This window comes from Armigeres subalbatus, chromosome 2 (assembly GCF_024139115.2).
Source record: "Armigeres subalbatus isolate Guangzhou_Male chromosome 2, GZ_Asu_2, whole genome shotgun sequence".
NCBI lineage: Eukaryota > Metazoa > Arthropoda > Insecta > Diptera > Culicidae > Armigeres > Armigeres subalbatus.
The window spans coordinates 336,422,630-336,443,314 of record NC_085140.1 but is presented as its reverse complement, the minus strand read 5'-3'; the positions used below and the strand labels follow the sequence as shown (position 1 = coordinate 336,443,314).

At 37.3% G+C, this 20,685-nt stretch overlaps 1 protein-coding gene across 2 annotated transcripts in view; it reads left to right on the top strand.

Moving 5' to 3' along the window:
- The first annotated feature begins 7,086 nt into the window (after positions 1-7,086).
- LOC134212804 (uncharacterized) overlaps positions 7,087-20,685 on the top strand; it is a 63,177-nt gene continuing 49,578 nt past the window's right edge. The window contains exon 1 of one of the 2 annotated variants that reach the window (XM_062690984.1): positions 7,087-7,239. The gene's annotated coding sequence lies outside the window, so the exon portion shown is untranslated. The remainder of the gene's footprint in view (positions 7,240-20,685) is intronic. The other variant, XM_062690986.1, reaches the window with a different exon arrangement.

Genomic DNA, 20,685 nt, shown 5'->3' with positions numbered 1-20,685 from the left:
AATGTGCACTCGCTTGGCAGTGGATATACAACAGTAAAGCACATGTGGAGATTGGACAAATCAAGCATCCGAAAGATATTAAATTTGCAAAAATGAGAGCTAACCGCGGTGGAGGTTGGTACTCGGATTCTGATGGCTTTTCCGCAAACGTGACCTTTAAGTGGTCTTGTTGTGTAGGGGTTATCACCATTGGCGTAAATAAGGGGGGGGGGGCTGGCCCCCTCCAGACCTACTTTTGGCCCCCCCCCAGAAAATTTTGAAAAGTAATTCCAACTTAGTCAGTTTTTATTTCATTTACATATTTCCTACATATATCTTAATTTTGATTATGAATTCTATAAACATATTTTTTGTTGCGTTATCACATCTATGACCATTTGTTCAGCAAAGCATCGAAATATTTAAGTTGGACCCCCGGGAACATTTTCTCGATTTTTAAGCTAAAATCAATGCCGCTTCTAATTCAGTTGCTAGCTTAAAATAATAAATTTGTTCTTCATTTGTTTGACTTGTATCCTGGTCGCAGAAACATAAAAACATAATTGTATTAAGATATAAATATTTCTGTTCTATTAAACTACCATCCGCTTCAAAAAAGACTGAAGCAACTACATCAAAATGAGCACATGTACACAAATCCGGTCAATGAAATTTCGAACGACCATTCTTTCGAAAATCTTCGAGTTAATCGCAAGGTATGCCGCAAAACAGTTGATCAAATTCCTATGGAGCTTTTTGCTCTCGCTATATAATTCTGGCACAGAAAGAATTTTATAAAACTTAAGAATCTTTGTTACAATGACAGAAAAATCAACAACGCATTCCATTGAAAGTATTAGGACAAAACTTAGGCAACCTTCGCACTCACAACAGAGATTGCATTAAAGAAATATTTTATAATCCTCAAAAGATCTTGTTCCATTTAATTTTGGCGATATCATAAGGATCATCGGAAAACTCTTTTGTGCCTGCTTTAGTTAGAATTTGTTTTTAGGATAAAAAAATTGATTTAGAAACCAGTTCGCATCAGAAAACATTTCTTTTGCAGCATAATTCAGATCGATTTGGTTGCTTCTCAAGTCTCTTTGATTTTTGCAGAGAAATCTCTCACCTATTCAGAAAACCATAATAAAGCATCTTCCTAACCTCAGTAACTAAAAAACCCTATGTTACTCTGGAATTTGATTTATGACTCATAATTTTATGACTCATAAAAACACTTTAGGATTCCAAATTTGTGTTCATCGGTACTTAACTATTTCAGCACATAGCATACATTTTGGAATTGCATGAATGCTTATATTGATTATGACAACATTTCGTGGAATTTATTCCACATTTAAAAAGTTTCAAAAATTTCAAGTTTCAAAAAAATCGAGATCTTTATGCATTAAGTAATCATGGAAATGCTTGAAAACTTTCAGAAATATACTCATATCGAATTTCATATATAGATAATTCGAAGAAGATTCTTGAATCTTAGATTACACACTTATCCACATTTAGTAACATGGAGAAGACAAGTTGACACAGACACAGCGTTTTGAAGCAATCACAGCATCATTGGAAATCAATTGTATTATTGGCGATTTTTTTATGCTAGTTCTAGGACGAATGAGCGATAAACTTAGTCAAACAATTTCTATTGCAATCCATGCGCACAGTGCTTTAAATCGCCTTTGAAAATTACATCCCACCAGCTGGTGCCATGGCCCCCCTAGACCGAGACTCTAGTTACGCCTATGAATGTCAGACTTTGGTCAGGGTAATTCCTCCAAACATTTTTCTTAAAGAAATCCGAAGAAATTTCTAAAAGAATTCGTAAAGGAATTTCCGAAGACATTTTCGAAATTTTCTTAGAATTCTTGAGGACTTTCTGGATTTTCTGGACAAATTCATGGAAGAAATTCCGAGAGAATTCTTAAAAGAATGTCTAAAGAAATTCTTGGAGAAATTTAAAAATGTAAAAAAATCCGTTAGGTAAGGAGTTCCTTCGGAAATTCCGTTAGAAATCTCTAAGGAAATTCCTGAAACTTTGTCCTAAAATGTTGGAAAGACATGGAAATTCCGTAGGAACTACTGGAATAATTCACGAGAGAATGAAATTCCCGATGATATCCAAATGTATTTCTCAAATAATTTTCGAATAATTTTCTGAAGGAATTTTTGAATTATTCATGAAATTTTGTAGAAAAAATTCCAAAAGAAATCTAGAGAACATCTAAGAATTCTTGGCAGTAGTAAAGCCCAGTTTTGGTGACTCTGAAGTTGCTTGCTAGTTGCTGAAGTTGTTGCCCCCTCACCTCCTCCCCATCCAATGTAGCAATTACAGTCTACACGACCGTTTCAAATCACTCAGAGACTGAGTGAAATTGTATTGTCATCTCTTTTTTTTTTTTCCAAGAAAATCTCACACACTTTTCGCAAAAAACTAGGAATTGGAGTAGTTCCACTTTTTTTTACGAAGAATGATTAAGATTTCCATGAGAAAAAAAGAGACGGCAATACAATTTTACTCAGTCTCTGAGTGATTTGAAACCTAAGCATATATTGCTTTAATGTGTTAGCTGTAATGATTTTCATGGGCATTCTTACCGCATATGCAAACAATATAGCTAGCCGATGCCATCTCAAAATTTTGGAAAATCTAATAGAGGTAATAAACTATAGAGGAAGATTGTTGCTGTCGTCACTTGCGAAGTATCTTTTGCTGGCGAGGATAGGGCACTAAATATCAACGAAGAAAAAATCAGTACGTTTTGACAGATAGGTACCCAACATGTTTGGGGACGATACCAAAGGGAACCGCAGCGACAATCGTCCTCTATAGTTTATTACCTCTATTGAAAATCTCAATCATATTGATAATATCTACAATTGAAAAAGTGGTGATATTTCAAAGCCGGAAAACTCATAAGGCAAAACGCCTTTTAGCTGGCAGCTCTTAGGGAACAACGTACCACGCATCGGCGAATCAGCATTCTACTATGAACCGTGCGTGGAGTCGCGTAGTACATTGTAGTTTAGTGTGTTTTGGGGCCTCTTTCCTTATCCATTATCATACTTCTTCGGATATTCTCAGGATTTCCAGGAATTGGAAAAACATTTCTAAAAATTCCTAGAGACGTTTTGAATAAATTACTAAACAATTTATAGACCACAAAATATAGATAAAATGCAATTAAAATTTTGTAACATTTGAAACTACTGGACTTTTTTTAAATGGATTTATCGCTTAATTGCCTCTTGAACTTGGTTTGATAAAAGTAGAAATGTGCTCTCTGATTTAAAAAAAAAAAAAATTTCCTTTAGAATACGCAGATTTTTCGACTTGCTGTGCGTATTCATGAACGATTTTTGTTTAAAAAAAATCGACAGCGCATGCAATCTTAGAATGTGGGGAGACTTGATCCCCTTTTTCATGACATCTACTCAAGAATATTTTTTCGAAACAACCATTCGTCAAATTTGTCAAATCTACAATTAATTAAACACTAGGCAGGTCCTGAAAACAAATCATCATTTTTTATTTTTTCGCCAAATTTTTGTATGGGTGGCTAATGTTCCCATATAGAGTAACTACTTCCAATCTAAGTACCCTAAAATTGTGAAGGTATGTTGACATTTTTATCATTACAGATTATTTTGTTTATGAATAGCAAAGTACAGTGAAAAAAATATAGGACTTGTTTGTCATAAGACGAGTTCATACTATCCCATTTAATTCTACCACTTGATTGTACCTTGACAGATACGTATTTCGACGTCAACAGTAAGGCCGTCTTCAGTGTCTCGTATTTGACTCGACTGGGACAGTACGAACTCGTCTTATGACAAGTGAAGACATTTCATTAAAAAGCTTAAAATAATTTTCCTAACAATATAGTATTTGGTCAATGCTATGAGAAGCTATTCATGGCCACTCATGGCCGATTTTGCGTGGCCACTAAACAGATCTCTAGGAGGGTCCAAAAAACAAACCGTCCTGCAAAATTAGTACGGTTGTTAATGAAAAAACCCTGATTGATCCACCTAGCGGTGTTGGTGCCTTTCTCGTGCAAAAAAATATGTTTGACTGTTTTTTAGCGTATTTTGCGCATATAAAATAGTGTTTTGGCTATAACTTCTGATCCCATAGTCCGATCTGGCCAATTTTCAATAGCAAACAATGGGACAGGATTCCCCGTCGAATGGAATTTGTTGCGAGTAATTCGACCAATGCTAAGTTCCAAAAAGTGTGTCTACAAAATTTTGTACACATACACACATACACACACACATACATACATACACACAAACAGACATCACCTCAATTCATCGAGCTGAGTTGATTGGTATATAACACTATGGGTCTCCGAGCCTTCTATCAAAAGTTTGTTTTTGGAGTGATCATATAGCCTTTACGTATACTTAGTATACGATAAAGGCAAAAATGGATTACAAAGTCGTGGAATTGAATGGAATAAAACTCGTCTTATGACAAGTGCCTACTAAAGGGTAATCCCAAAGTGGGAACTAGTAGTTGTTCGCAATTTCTTCGAAAAAAATGTCAGAATGTCCACGAAGTTTTTTTCTGGATTATCAAACTGAAATTCTGCAGTTTTTCTACGAGAAATAAAACAACAATGTTTTCGGTCTACATCAGTTGCCACCAAAGTGCGGCCCGCGGGCCACATGCGACCCTCCAAGCCTTTTGCTGCTGCCAACGAAGGATTTCAGAGAATACACTACATGTGACATGACTAGAAAAGCTTTTCACATTGTCCCGTAATAAGAATGCTTTAATTGATAAAAATATGTAAGGGCTCGGCGAAATTCAACAGAAAAATGCGATAATTCTCGCTTAACTTTTCAAAAGGACCTAAGTAACATTTTTTTCATGAATAATTTGAGTACTGCAATCAAAAGCTTTCATGTTTTTCTGTTGATTGCGCTATTCAAATTAATTCATGAAAAAAATGTTACTTAGGTCCTTTTGAAAAGTTAAGCGAGAATTAGCCCCAGGGAGCACGTTGACGATCAATTATCATGAAATATCTTCGATTACTAATACGTGTATAGTTCATTGCGTTTTGTAAACAATTGTTCTGTGAACAATTTGTTTTGAGCGCAAAATTGATACTTGGAGCGGGTTGGCAGAACCCCGCTCATATGGTCATTTGGAAAAAATAGCTTAGAATACTTTCTACCAACTCAACCGAAAAGATGGTGATGCAAAAGAAATATCTCCTGTCAAGTCTGAAAGAGCAGAAACCGACCATAGTCAGCTACGGCGATAAAATCTGCAGAATTAAATGTTTTTACAAGGCCGACGGAGGTCCTTCGTAGCTTAGTTGGTTAAAGCACCAGTCTAGCGTACTGTCATGGGTTCGAGTCCCATCGAAGGGAAAGTGGTTACCTCCAATACATTCTCCAAATCAATATCTTCCACATAACGTACATATTCACATATGAGTTTCATAACATTGTAAAAAAAATAATGATGTTTTTAAAAAGTTTTTAAAACAGCCGTTGTAATGTTGAGCACCGTTCACAAAATAACTATTTTTACAACAAAATCACCACAAAAAAGCCCGATAGCCGCAATTATTTCATGAAAACTATTTCCAGTCGTCTCTAATACCATATTTATTTATAGGAATAAAATATTTTGTCAAAAAAAAAATGTTTTTTTTTGGTATAAAACATCATTTTGTACTAAGCTTTAATAGTAGTTTGTGCAACAAGTTGCAAAAAGATGATTTTTTCAGCACGAGTTGTACGAGGCTTGCCGAGTTGGATAAATACTACGAGTGCTGAAAAAATCGAGTTTTGCAATGAGTATTTTTTGCAATGACGAAAAATGGACTTGAATTTGATAAATTTGTACCAAAATTGTACAGTCTAATTGACTCCACATGATCATTCTTGCCAATAAATCATGTTGCTGCAGAAAACAACAGATCCCATGTTACCGTGCCACATTGCATAGTTCGATAAGCCGTGAAGCGATACCTAGATGTACTTGCCTTTGAAAATTTTTGATGTCATGTCCATCAAACTGTTTCATGTATTACGCGACGCAGAGAATACACTATTTGAACACTTACCCAAGCTCATTCAGCAAAATGTAGTCATGTAACCACTTTTCTGATGTTGGTTTTCCATTATAGCACCCAAATGAATGTTATAATGAATATTATGCAACCAATTTGAGTTGCATAATGTTCATTAAAGCACCTATTTCGTTGGTATGGAAAAGTAGGCCGTTTTATCACTCAGAGACGAACTGTAAACCAGATATTATGATCAGGAATTGCAAAAAATTATATTTAAAATGAAAAACAAATGTTTCATAGATACTGCGGCCTGCTTCAACAGTTCAAAATTGCAATGCGACCCTTGATGGTAAGCATGCTGGGGACAACTGATCTACACAATACCGTTCCTTGAAATTTCCATTTCCACATTTTATGTATATGTGATTTTTTTTTTAAATTAGAAGGAGGATTCAACAACTAAAGCGAAAAGAGCTTAAACATTTCAATTTTTCTACGAATAAATCTAGGTACATTTTTTTAGTATAAAATATTATTAAGAAACTCATTGATTAGTGAACAAATTGAATCGAAGTAAATGATAGGGTACGTGCGATTTAGATAACTGTAATGAAATTATTTGTCATTGTTCGTTTACCATTTGATTCATGCATCCCTAGTGCTTCAGGGAAATTGGACGGCTCATGCGCAGCAATTCCAGAATGCATTGACTACTCATAACAATTCATGTAGCTACAAACAAATCTTGAGGAAGAAAAAATCATTTTCCCCTAAACTCAATTCTTTTTCATTAGAACTCACTAGAGTGTACATTTGCACGTGAATTCAATGGTTGCATCCAACGCATATAGGTAAATATTAGAATTTACGTTATTAAAATTAAAATTTTTCCCGGTTGTCCTTGGTAACCAAACATGAAAACAATTACTCCACAAATTTCCACACACAACTAGGTACGGTGATGCAACTGTATCAGTGATGCACCCAATTGCATCCTGCCGCCTTCTCAGGTTTCAGAAGGAGTCTCTCTTTCAATAGTATTTACGGCACCTGAATCAGCATAGTATTTACACGAGGCTATTTCCGGTATGCGACCGACCGCTGAGACCCACCGCGGTGGTGACGGTGAAAATTCTCTTGCTCATTCGGTCAGTCGTCGTTGGACGTTTCGGTCACGCGAAGAAAAACCGGTTTGTGTCTGGTAAGGAAAGGATACTAGTGATTTTTCCTCCTGATGTGTGCTGAACTTTTGAGACAATTATTAGTGGAAACAGGACATCGATAGAATTCGGTCAAGAATTGTGATATTTTCGAGAAGCTAAGGTTTTCCAATTTCATGTGCATCAAACAAATAGTGAGAAGTGATGAAATTAGATAAAATGAAATCTACGATTTACTTGGGGTCAGCTTTTCTTCAGAATTTTGATTTCATTGGATCTCATTGATGGTGGTATTGATGTTTCTGTGACAGCGGAATGGAAAAAAAACTCGCGAAAGCGGATGCAGTTTTTCTCCGGCTGATGAGTTGCCACCCCACTATATTGATGCTGCTATATCGTATGATGTGTCGATCAGTGATTCCCAATGCACGAATTATTGAACCTGATTTTATAACGTAAACTGGATCCTGCATTTAGCGTAAACTGCATTTCTCGTACATCAAAGATTTATTTTAAAAATTTGGTCGTTTGACAAATATTCACAAACAAAAAGTTTCAAAACATTGTAAATAATGTTCATGCAATTCACTTTGGCTCAAAATTTTGTGTTTTTCGATACAATACATTTTTTTATTAAAATATTTTTATTGTGTTGGTGAGCTGTTGAGCATTTTTGGTTTCCATTGAAATTAAACCTGAAGTCCATGCAAATTTAATCAATTATACTGTAAAGTTCAAAGTATGTTCTCAATTTCTTCTTATCTTCTTCTTCTCTTTATATAAAAATGAGTTTGCATTTTATTTAAGGCAGTATAACTCATGAACGGATGGACCGATTTAAATGATTTATGCACGGTTCAATTATTTTTCGAATGGACTGTGTTTATACAAAGAAAAAGCCATGGATTTTCCCTGGGATAGTTTGAAACCACCATAATGCAAAAAGTTGATAAATAGTGAAGAAATTCAAAATAATTGACATAAATCGATCTAGAGTGCGGTGCTGAAATATCTGACATTTGATAGAAAAAGTACCGCATCCGAGCAACGCAGGATCCCATTTGCTAGTCAAATATGTTTGTGTACTAGAGTGGGGCGTCGTGTTCATTTTTCAAATCAATGATATTTCGAAATCATCCTGGATCCCAAATAACTGTGCAGAATTTGTACCGTGCAAACTCATATTTCGGACACATACAAACTTCGGACACCAGAATTTATATGGGAGTATTTTTGAAATATTTCGCTTGAAATGTGTCATTGAGCTCATTCAAAGTACAGCATGTTTGAATTTAATATTAACACATTTCCACCATAGTTAGCCATGTTATTTTAAAACGATTGTTTATTTAAATGTCGTACGTGATAGATTATGGAGAAAAATTAAAACTTTATCTCCCGGTTTTATTTTAATTAGCTGTCCGAAGTTTGAGTTTCTAATGACCGAAATATGAATCAGTGCGTGCAAGTGTCCGAAGTTAGATTTCAACAGGAGTCTCAAGTTTCCAGTGATAGTAAATGTTCTAGGCTGAGAGGGATGAATATTAAACAGACATTCATATGTTGTAACCCTTACGTTTCGGATTTGGTTGTGTTCAAAAGGAACTAGTTAATAGTTTATCTGTTTAGCCCGTGTCAATCTCACAAAGCCCTTAACCGTCCGAAATATGATTTTGCACGGTACCCAATTGGTTGCTATCTCGTTTAACTCAAAGGTTGGTGAAAAACTTTGCTGAAGAAGGTACCCTGCCAACTCAAACTTCGGACGCTTAAGCAGTTTCTGATATATAATCATCCTGTTTACTCACATTTTTAATCACACTGTTTAAATCACCATTGCAAACACTAAATATAGTATTCATGTTTGGACTACGCATTTAATATGTGCAAGATATTGCGAAGAATGTTTGCAATTTATGAAAATGTCCGGCTTCTGTTTGATTCAATCCTCGGACACCGACGGGGTTGGATTCATATTTCGGACACAAAGATTCAAACTTCGGACACCTGATTACACAGTACCGGAAAGAATAATTGTAAATAATTTTCACTGCACAGCTCAGACTGAATTTTAATCATTTTGTGGTATTGTTTTAACATGTCTTATTAAAATGTAAATATACTAAAACAAGCTAAAACTATTAGTCCTTCCGACACAGCTTGACGAAACATTTCGATGTAATATTTCAGAAAATTGAAGCGTCAAAAGTTTGAGTGTGTCCGAAATTTGATTATCCACGGTACGTTGCTGAAACGTCCATGAAAAAAGTTATAACGCTTCGAAGATTGATTGTTCAAACCATATGCAAAAATTCGTTTATTCTGCCAGCAATGTCGAACTACGTGGACCAATAACTTCAACTGAGTGTTATTTCAAAATTATTGATCTTATAGGGAGCTAATGGGAGTTATCCGGAATCATTTTACAAAGTTTTGCCCTCTGACAGCCATATAGGTTGTTTTGATTGATCAACAACATTGATTGATTGCATGTGGTTTGAACAATCATTTTCCGAAGCCTAATACATTTTTGTGGACCTTTTAGCTACGTACCTTCTTCGGCAAAGTCTTTCGACATTTTCCAGACGATAACGTATCGAGTCACGTGATAAGGTGATATGCATTGGCGTAGCATTAGCATCAGCATTGTTACGGAGTAATTCGTAGTTTGGACACTAGTGATACTCATGTTTTACTTTTGAGATCCTTATCTAGAATGCTATCAGTATACAGTATATAGTTTCTCAAGAGCACAATGACAAAGTCCCGCTATTTATACCCTTCACAGAGAGCAATCCCATTGAAGGCGTGCCCCTTATCAATATGAAATCAATCCTTTCTTGAGAAAACAGAATAGTAATACTGTTTTTGGCCATGCAACGGAGCCCAAGCCACATCCATGCCTTGCTTCTAAAATATCACCAGTAAAACGCTGAAAAAGCTAGAGGATTTGTTCTGTAATAAGAATTTCTGTGTGTTCATCTCAATATCATTGTTCCCCAGTTCATCAAGAGTTAGTACGTATTATTTATTCAGACTAAGGCCGAAGTGCTCTGTGCGGTATATAAGAGTCCATTTGACTCGGTCCATGGCTACACGTCGCCAATCACGTAGTCTACGGAGGGTTCGCAAGTCATCTTCCACCTGATCGATCCACCTTGCCCGCTGCCCGTCGGATCGTTGTCGAGAATCATTTTCACCGGGTTACTGTTCGACATTCTGGTTACCTGCCAGGCCCACCGCAGTTGTCTGATTTTCGCGGTGTGAACGATGGATGGTTCTCCCAGCAGCTCATGCAACTCGTGGTTCATTCGCCTCCTTCACGTAACGTCCGCCATCTGCACCCCACCATAGATGGTATGCAGCACTTTCCTTTCGAAACCTCAAGTGTGCGTTGGTCCTCCACGAGAATCGTCCAGGTCTCGTGTCCGTAGAGGACTAACGGTCTAATGAGCGTTTTGTAGATTGTCAGTTTGGTACGACGGCGAACTCTATTCAATCGGAGCGTCTTGCGGAGTCCAAAGTACGTACGATTTCCAGCCACGAGCTTCCCTCTTCAGTCTGATATAGGCTTCCTCCATCTTCTCAAAGTTACGTGCCATAATATCTATGTCGCCGACGAAGCCAAATAGCTGAACGGACTTATTGAAAATTATTCCACTCTTGTTAATCCCTGCTCTTCGTATTACCCCTTCCAAAGCAATGTTGAATAGTAGACACGAAAGACCATCACCTTGCCGTAACTCTCTGGGCGTTTCGAAGGGACTCGAGAATGCCCCTGAAACTCGACCTACGCACATCACCCGATCCATGGTCGCTTTGATCAACCATGTCACTTAATCCGGAAATCCGTGTTCGTGCTGCCATAGCTAGTCCCGATCGATTGTATCATATGCGGCTTTGAAGTCGATAAATAGATGATGTGTGTGCACGTTGTATTCGCGGCATTTCTGCAGTACTTGGCGAATGGCGAACACCTGGTCCGTGGTGGAGTGTTCGCCCATAAAACCCGCCTGGTACTGCCCCACGAACTCCCTTGCAGTTGGTGCTAGTCGACGGCATACAATTTGGGAGAGTACCTTGTAGGCGGCGTTCAGCAATGTGATTGCGCGGTAGTTGCTACAATCCAGCTTATCGCCCTTTTTGTAGATGGGACACACGACATCTTCCATCCACTCCTGCGGCAAAACTTCCTCCTCCCAAATCTTGGTAACAAGGATGTTATCGATCATTTAGTAATCTGCATTCGATCATTTAGTAGTTTGTCGATAACTCATTCCAGAGGCTAAATTTTAAAATGTGTTGTATGGTGAACTTCTAGTGCGAAGGTTTTTCTACAACTCTGCCTAACAGGTCGATGTTTGATTTCCACTATTAACGGAGTTAAGGCGCCAGTTGCAGTAACTCATACTAAATGATAACAAAATTTCAATCATTTAGTATAAGTTACTGCCACTAGCGCTATAGCTCCGTTATTAGTGAAATTCAAAGAACAAGTTGTTTGACAGAGTTGTAGAGAAACCTTCGCACTAGAAGTTCACCATACAACACATTTTAAAATTTAGCTTCTGGAATGAATTATCGACAAACTACTGAACGATAAAACGCAGATCACTAAATGATCGATAACATCCTTGCTTGGTAATGACCCAGTGCAGCGCTCTAGCCGATGCCTCACCACCGTGCTTAAATAGCTCTCCTGGTAGTTGGTCAACCCCAGGGGCTTTGTTGTTCTTCAGTCGGCTAATCTCCTCATGGATTTCCTGCAGAGCCGGAGCCGGTAAAATTATGTCCTGCGTGCGTTCTCCCAGGTCCATCACCATACCGCCATCTTCGTCTGCCACATCGCCATTCAGGTGCTAATATCATCTTCCATTTTCCATATCATTGTAAATCGTTTAACTTCACATAGAAGTAATACACTCAAATCATTAATTAGTGTACTACCCATGGTGGGGGCATCCATCAATTCAGCTGTTATTGGTCGATGGTACAGCACCAGTGCCTTTCTCTGCTTTGTTCTCTCCGTGAAAGCACAGAGAACAGATATGGATACTCGAACAAAATTTCGTTAAAAACGTGTGTAAAGATTTAAATCGCACCTCAGCGCCGCCAACGCAGGCTGCCCGACATAAAAACTCAATTCCACTAAGTGATGGCGTTGGCATACACTTCATAAACAATATAGTGCTGCCACCTAGGAGTGAGCCTGGGAGCAATTCGGAATGAACACTAGCGCTAAAAAGTAAAACACGGCAAATTTTAACCATATTTATCAGCACACTAGCACCGCACAACGGGGGCATAACGACATACTTTAAAATGACCAGTACAAACTTTTACACAAGCACGCGAATGAAGATGAACGTCTGTTCTCTGTGGTGAAAGCCAAGTTGGTTGCGACGAGACGGACGCAATGAGAAAAACAGAACTGTGCAATAAAAATCCTATTCGACTAGATGCTGATGTCATATTAGAAATTTGGAGACAGTACTCGTCGATAGAAAATCCTTCCGCACGCTATGGCATATGAGCAAATCAAACCACCTTCCTTTTGCCAGGGGAGATATATCAGCTGCCACACTGATATTCTTCCCTCCCCCTTCATACTGAAGCTTGGCAGAAGGAAGGTCGTGCGATATGTGCCATCACAAATATTGCCCTCCGCTCGCTTTCAAATCGACTTCTATAAAAACATTCTTCATGCCTGCCGCGTATCCTAACGGGAACTATCAATTCTATCATGAACATGTACGTCTAAGTTTGGAAGATGATATTAGCATTTCCATATCATATCCATGTTGTAAAATCATGTAGTGATGCCACGATATGTAGCAAGTTGGGTTTCAGGACCATTCAAACGGTGACTGCTTCCTTATGGGGGAGGTTTCTAGCGAATGAGCCCAATGTCCCAAAATGCTCTACAAATGTGCAAATACCTTCTACTGATTTATGTTACAAAATCATCAAGTTCGATGTGTCGCAAGCTGGGTTTCATAACCACCCAAAATTGTGAAATGCAGTAGGTTTCCAGGCCAATGTTCTCAGATGCTCTGCAAATGCCTTCTATGAAATGTGTGTTACAAGCTGGGTTTCAGAACGATTCAAAAAGTGACCACTTCCCTTAGGGCACCAGGTTCCCAGGGAACCTCCGGAAGTGGCCAATGGGCTCAGATGCACTGTAAATGTCTTCTATTTTAATTGTGTTGCAAAATCATGAAGTTTGATGTGTCGCAAGTTGGGTTTCAGAAATACTCAAAAAGTGACCACTTTCCTGAGGGCATCAGGTTCCCAGGGAGCCTCCGGAAGTGACCAATGTGCTCAGGTGTTCTGCAAATGTCTTCTATTGTATTTGCGTTGCAAAATCATGAAGTTTGATGTGTCGCAAGCTGGGTTTCAGAATCACTCAAAAAGCGACCACTTCCCTGAGGGCATCAGGTTCCCAGGGAACCTCCAGAAGTGGTCAATGAGTTTAGATGTTCTGCAAATGCCTTCTATTGTATTTGTGTGGCAAAGTCATGAAGTTCGATGTGTCACAAGCTGGGTTTGAGAACCACTCAAAAAGTGACCACTTCCCTGAGTGCATCATGCATCATGTCATGATAATCTGCAAATCCCAAGAAACAATTGTTGTTTGAAGAAATGTCTCTTACAGCTGCGTTATTCAGCTGTATGTTTAATTATGATTGATTTATTGCATTTGATACTACTATACCAACCTTGTTCGCCCAAAAATGGAGAATCTATTCAACAACAGCAGTTCTATAAGCATGTTGAAATAAATGTTTAAGCTATCACCTTGCCTCGATTGTTCAACTGCAAAAACAATAAAAGAGCTACAACAACATTAATTCAACGCTTGTTACCACAAAGCTTATTACTCGAACTAATAAAGCTTTTGTTCAATGTTTTACTAATAAGGCTGTTTGATATACTGTTGTTTGTGTAACATAGAAGATTGGAGGAAACTATTATTCAACATTAGTTTGAGAAAAAGTCCTGTATACAAGTTGAATAACGTTGGTTTTGGTTGCATCTAAATTGTTGTAAGGAATATCTCAAATAAAGCTTATTAGAAGTTTCCACAACAAGCTTTTTTTTTAATAAAAATGTTAAAAGAGCACTAATTCTTACGGATAATTTTTATCTTTTAACTAATTAATGTATAGAACAGTGACTTGTTTTTTTACATCAACTAGTCATTACTACAGTTATCACAATCTCGAACAAAGTGAGGCTTGAACCCAGGACCCTTCGATTGACATCCGCTTGCTCTTCCGCTGCTCCATGCAAGGTCATATAAATCGACCATGTTAAATGTAGTTATAAATTATTTAACACCAAATCGAACAATTCATTGCACAAACATTGCATAAACAACATTTGAACATGTTTATTAAATAGAACGTATATGACAACAATATTGTTGAAAACGTTTGCACAGCAACGTTTATACAAATTCAGATGAGCATCGAATGTAGTTGCCCCGATTGCAGTTTAAGAATCGTTGAATAATGAATTCTGAAACAATCTGCCTGCAATAGTCAATCCGTGCGCGCATCCGTTGCCCATCACTGTGAGAACAGCAACAACAAACAGTTCCGGTCTCAAATTATGTTTTTTAGTATAATTTTATGATATTAAGCAAAAACAAGCTTTATACCATTCGTAGGATCTGGTACAGCTTTGAGTTTTGCGAATGTCGCTGCATTTTCCACTGTTTTGTGTTGTACTTGTAGCATCCTACACAACAACCGGTGTTTTTCATTAACCACTGATATGATATGTACCACTCTTTTCGAACTTTTAGAAAGATTTATCCATTTTCACAAAAAAAATCAAAGCACAGTGACATCAGCACAGCCAGATACGACATAATTGATTTTGTCAACAATGATAAATCAACAGCAATTATGTTGTGTTGAACAACATTTGAAAGAACATCATACATAATTAACAGTTATCATACAGTAAACTTATTTCACAATTAATCAACATGTTTGGTTCAAAGGCTTTCAATCTAATATAAGACACATTACTTCATTGAATTGTACAACTTCGGCAGCGCTGTTGAATAACAAATTCTAACAAATGTTATTAAGCATCACATAAACATGTTATTCAATATCAACTTGATTACACAAAATAGGATTTACTTTGGTGGAATAAAGTATATTTACAGTGAATAATACAACTGTACTTCACCCTGCCAGGGAAATTTTAGGGCAACATTTGTTAAACTTTTATTCGATGCTTTATTCAAATAACAACAAAACAGGGAACTAATGCGGTGATTTCAATCAGTATAACATTTATTAAACAACTTCTTAAACATGCCTTATTGTTCAACTACCATCGCTTCTATACAGCAATTGTTCAACAAGCTTGTTGATTTATGGCTCTGAATTGTTTCTTGGGATGTCTTCTATTGTATTTGCGTTGTAAAATCATGAAGTTTGATGTGTCTTTTCATACCAAAGTACTATTGGGAATTGAAGTGAATGCTCATATTTCGTTTGAAAGAGACAAATGTCGTTTCGCTTCTATGATTACGAGGTAATTCGTTTTAAATTTTGACAGCACGGGCATGAAAAGAATCTCTCAAATTATTAGAAAGGGCTCTTGGAATAATCAGTAGTAATGCTCGAGAAGAGCGGCAACCTTGAAGAAGTTTCGGAGGTAAATTGGGTGGTCATTTATAATTTTATATGTTGGATGCATGTTCTTAGCTTAAGATGATTCACAAAATCACAACCAAGTATAGACTTCTTATAGGTATAATATATGTGTTAATAAATCATGAAGTTTGATGTGTCGTAAGCTGGGTTACAGAACAACTCAAAAAGTGACCTCTTCCCTGAGGGCTTTAGGGTCCCAAGGAACCTCCGAAAGTGATAGATGTGCCCAGATGCTGTGCCAATGCCTTCTATTGTATTTGTGTTGCAAAATCATGAAGTTTGACGTGCCGCAAGCTGGGTTTCAGAACCACTTAAAAAGTGACCACTTCCCTGAGGGCACCAGGTTTCCAGGGAACCTCCGTAAGTGGCCAATGCGCTCATATGTTCTGCAAATGTCTGCCATTGATTTGTGTGGCAAACACCTAAACAAAGATTTGAAAAAAAAAATGTGTGGCAAAGTCATGAAGTTCGATGTGTCGCAAGTAGGGTTTCAGAACCACTCAAAAAGTGACCACTTCCTTGGGGGCATCAGGTTCCCAGGGAACCTCTGGTGTTGGCAAATGCGCTCTGATGTTCTGTAAATGTCTTCTATTGTATTTGCGTTGCAAAATCGTGAAGTTCGATGTGTCGCAAGCTGGGTTTCAAAGTCAATCAAAAAGTTACCACTTCCTTGAGGGCACAAGGTTCCCAGGGAACCTCCGGAAGTGGCTTATGTGCACAGATGCTCTGCAAATGTCCTCTATTATATTTTGTTGCACAATCATGAAGTTTGATGTGTCGCAAGCTGGGTTTCAGAATCACTCAAAAAGCGCCAACTTCCCTGAGGACACCAGGTTCCCAGATACTGTGCAAATGCCTTCTATTGTATTTGTGTTGAAAAATTATGAAGTTTGATGTGTCGCAAGCTGGGTTTCAGAACCACCTAAAAAGTTACCACTTCCCTGAGGGCATCAGGTTCCCAGGGCACCCCGGAAGTGACCAATGCGCTCATATGTTCTGCAAATGTCTTCTATTGTATTTGCATTGCAGAATCATGAAGTTTGATGTGTCGCAAGCTGGGTTTCAGAATCAATTAAAAGGTGACCACTCCCCTGGGGGAACCAGGTTCCCGGAACATCTGTACCCGGTTTTTTAGGTCCAAACGTGCAGTTTCCATTCCCACTATTGCATACTGATGATTAAAAATGATTGCATCATCATTTAGAGCATTTAACTAATTATCTACGATTAAAAGGAAGTTGACCTATTTTTGACCCCATTTGACCCAGGGGACCCCTTCAGTAAAACCGTCCTCAAGGACCCAATCTCCAAATCAATACATCTACACAAAAATCTAGGGTTTAATGCATCTTTCCTCCAAATTTCATGCAAATCGGTCGAAAAACAAGAGAACGCTGGATTTTATAATTTGAAATCGTACGGGCTACGTACGGGCCGAAACGGGTTAACATGTTATTCGGTCAAGTGGCATTTGAAAAAAGAATTTCCACCGAATGACTTTCGTCATTCGATGAGAAGAACCGAAAGGCCACAAACCCTCTTTGTCAACATTATTGGCCGTAGCAAGTAATTGTGGAAATTCCGAAGAATATCTGACCCATTTCCCTTAAAAATTAGAAACAATTTCCCGTTAAAATAAAAAAAATACATTACAAATACCAATTTTTATGTTGAAATTCTATAAAATCTGTTTTTGGAAAAAAAATACTCTAAAGAATTTCCCGTGAAAATTTCAAAGAAATCTCCGTGGAAACTTCAGAAACTACAATTTCAGCAACAAAATAAAAGTGGCTCGATTATTCGGAGCGTTCGATTATCCGGAGTGAATTTTTTTTTCAATACTCCGGATAATCGAGCCCACGAGCGATTATTGATATTCATTTTTTTTTTTTAACTAATTTTATTTGCTAATTATCTAATACAAGCATTCATCTCTTAGACTAGGTGTTCCGTGTTTTCTTAACACTATCATCCTTATTTGCTATGTTACGCTTTTAGTTATTATTAATACATTTCAATTGCCTCTGGCAGTTAGAATTTTTCCTCTGGTTGAATTGAACCATGTAGGAATTACAATGTTTTCAACTTAAACTAAACTTAACCCATTTTATACTAAGTGTACAAGGAGTTAATCGTTGCAATAGAAGCTTGCAACGATTTTTGTCTAAAATTGGAAATTATTTTGTTGGACATTTGTTGCAATGTCTCAATATTAGAAATTCTATGAAGTTCATTGGTACTATACCACGGAGGCAACTTCAGAATCATTTTCAAAATTTTATTTTGAATCCTCTGGAGTGCCTTCTTTCTGGTATTGCAGCAACTAGTCCATATTGGCACAGCATACAACATGGCAGGTCTAAAAATTTGTTTGTAAATCAAAAGTTTGTTCTTAAGACAAAGTTTTGATTTTCTGTTTATAAGTGGATATAGGCACTTAATATATTTGTTACATTTGGCTTGAAGGCCTTCAATGTGATTTTTAAAAGTTAATTTTGATCTAGCAGAAGTCCTAAATATTTAGCTTCGCTAGACCAATTAATTGGAACTCCATTCATAGTGACAGTATGTCTGCTAGAAGGTAACAAATAAGAAGCTCTCGGCTTATGTAGGAAAATTATAAGCTGAGTTTTGAAAGCATTCGAGGAAGTTTTCCATTTTTGCGGAGTGGAGAAAATATCCAAACTTTTTTGCAATCTACTACAAATGACACGTAGGCTTCGCCCTTTGGCGGAAAGGCCCGTGTCATCTGCAAACAACGATTTTTGACACCCTGGTGGTAAATCAGGTAAGTCAGAAGTAAAAATGTTATACAATATGGGCCCCAGTATGCTGCCTTGGGGGACACCAGCCCTTACAGGTAATCTATCAGATTTAGTATTCTGATAGTTTACCTGCAACGAGCGATCTGATAAATAATTTTGGATCAGTTTAATGATGTACAGAGGAAAATTAAAATTCATCAATTTTACAATCAAACCTTCATGCCAAACACTGTCAAATGCTTTCTCTATATCAAGAAGAGCAACTCCAGTCGAATATCCTTCAGATTTGTTGAGCCGAATTAAGTTCGTAACTCTTAATAACTGATGAGTGGTTGAATGCCCATGGCGAAAACCAAATTGCTCATCAGCAAAAATAGAATTGTCATTAATATGAACCATCATTCTATTTAAAATAATCTTTTCATACAGTTTGCTTATTGAAGAAAGCAAACTGATTGGGCGATAACTAGAAGCCTCAGCTGGATTTTTGTCCGGCTTCAAAATTGGAACAACTTTGGCGTTTTTCCATTTATCTGGAAAGTATGCCAATTGAAAACATTTGTTAAATAAATTAACCAAAAAGGATAAAGAGCTCTCAGAAAGTTTTTTGATAAGTATGTAGAAAATACCATCATCACCCGGGGCTTTCATATTTTTAAATTTTCTAGTAATAGATCTCACTTCATCCAAATTGGTTCCCAACGAAGGGTTAAAAACATTCTCTTGATTGAGAATGTCTTCGAAGCTCCGTGTAACCTGATCCTCAATTGGACTAGTGAGACCTAGACTAAAATTATGGGCACTCTCGAACTGCTGAGCAAGTTTTGAGCCTTTTCGCCATTTGTTAATAAAATTTTATTTCCCTCTTTAAGCGCTGGAATTGGCTTTTGAGGTTTTTAAGAATTTTGTTAATTTCAAAAGGGTTTCGAACTGGGATCCAACTTCGAGACATTATTCTCAAAGTTGGTATTTCTCAGAATAGCGAAACGTTTTTTAATTTCATTTGCAAATCTCGCCAAATAACTTTCAACGCGGGATCGCGAGTTCTTTGGTATTGCCTTCTTCTCACATTTTTAAGACGGATCAGTAGCTGAAGATCGTCGTCAATAATAATGGAGTTGAATTTAACTTCACATTTCGGAATTGCAATGCCTCTGGCTTCGACAATTAAATTTGTCAAAGATACGAGAGCATTATCAATATCACTTTTGGTATCGAGAGGAATATCAACATCAAAATTCCTATCGATATACGTTTTATATAAATCCCAATCAGCTCTATGATAATTAAAAGTAGAGCTGATTGGATTATAAATGGCTTCTTGTGAGATTTCAAATGTCACAGGAAGGTGATCAGAGTCAAAGTCAGCATGAGTTACCAATTGGCCACACAGCTGACTTGAATCCGTTAAAACTAAATCAATTGTAGAAGGATTTCGACTGGAAGAAAAACAAGTTGGTCCATTGGGATATTGAATAGTATAATATCCCGCAGAACAATCTTCAAATAAAATTTTACCATTGGAATTGCTTTGAGCATTATTCCATGAACGGTGTTTGGCATTGAAGTCACCAATTACGAAGAATTTTGATTTGTTGCGAGTCAGAATTTGAAGATCAGCTTTCAACAAATTCTTTTGCTGCCCATTGCATTGAAAAGGCAAGTAGGCTGCAATGAAGGAAAATTGTCCAAAATTTGTTTCAACAGAAACTCCCAAGGTTTCCTTTGGTTTCAAACGAAGAAAATAATTTATGTTTGATACGTCTATTAATGACAATGGCGACCCCACCACAGGCGCTGTCAAGACGATCATTTCTGTAGATAAAATAGTTTGGATTTCTTTTAATGGAGAGTCCTGGTTTTAAATACGTTTCAGTTATAATGGCAATATGCACATTATGAACTGAAAGGAAGTTGAATAATTCATCTTCCTTACCCTTTAGAGAGCGGGCATTCCAATTTAGAACTTTCACACAATTATTTGGATCCATTGAAACGGAGTCCGATAACAATTTTTTGTGTGTACTTTATACCAACCTGAACA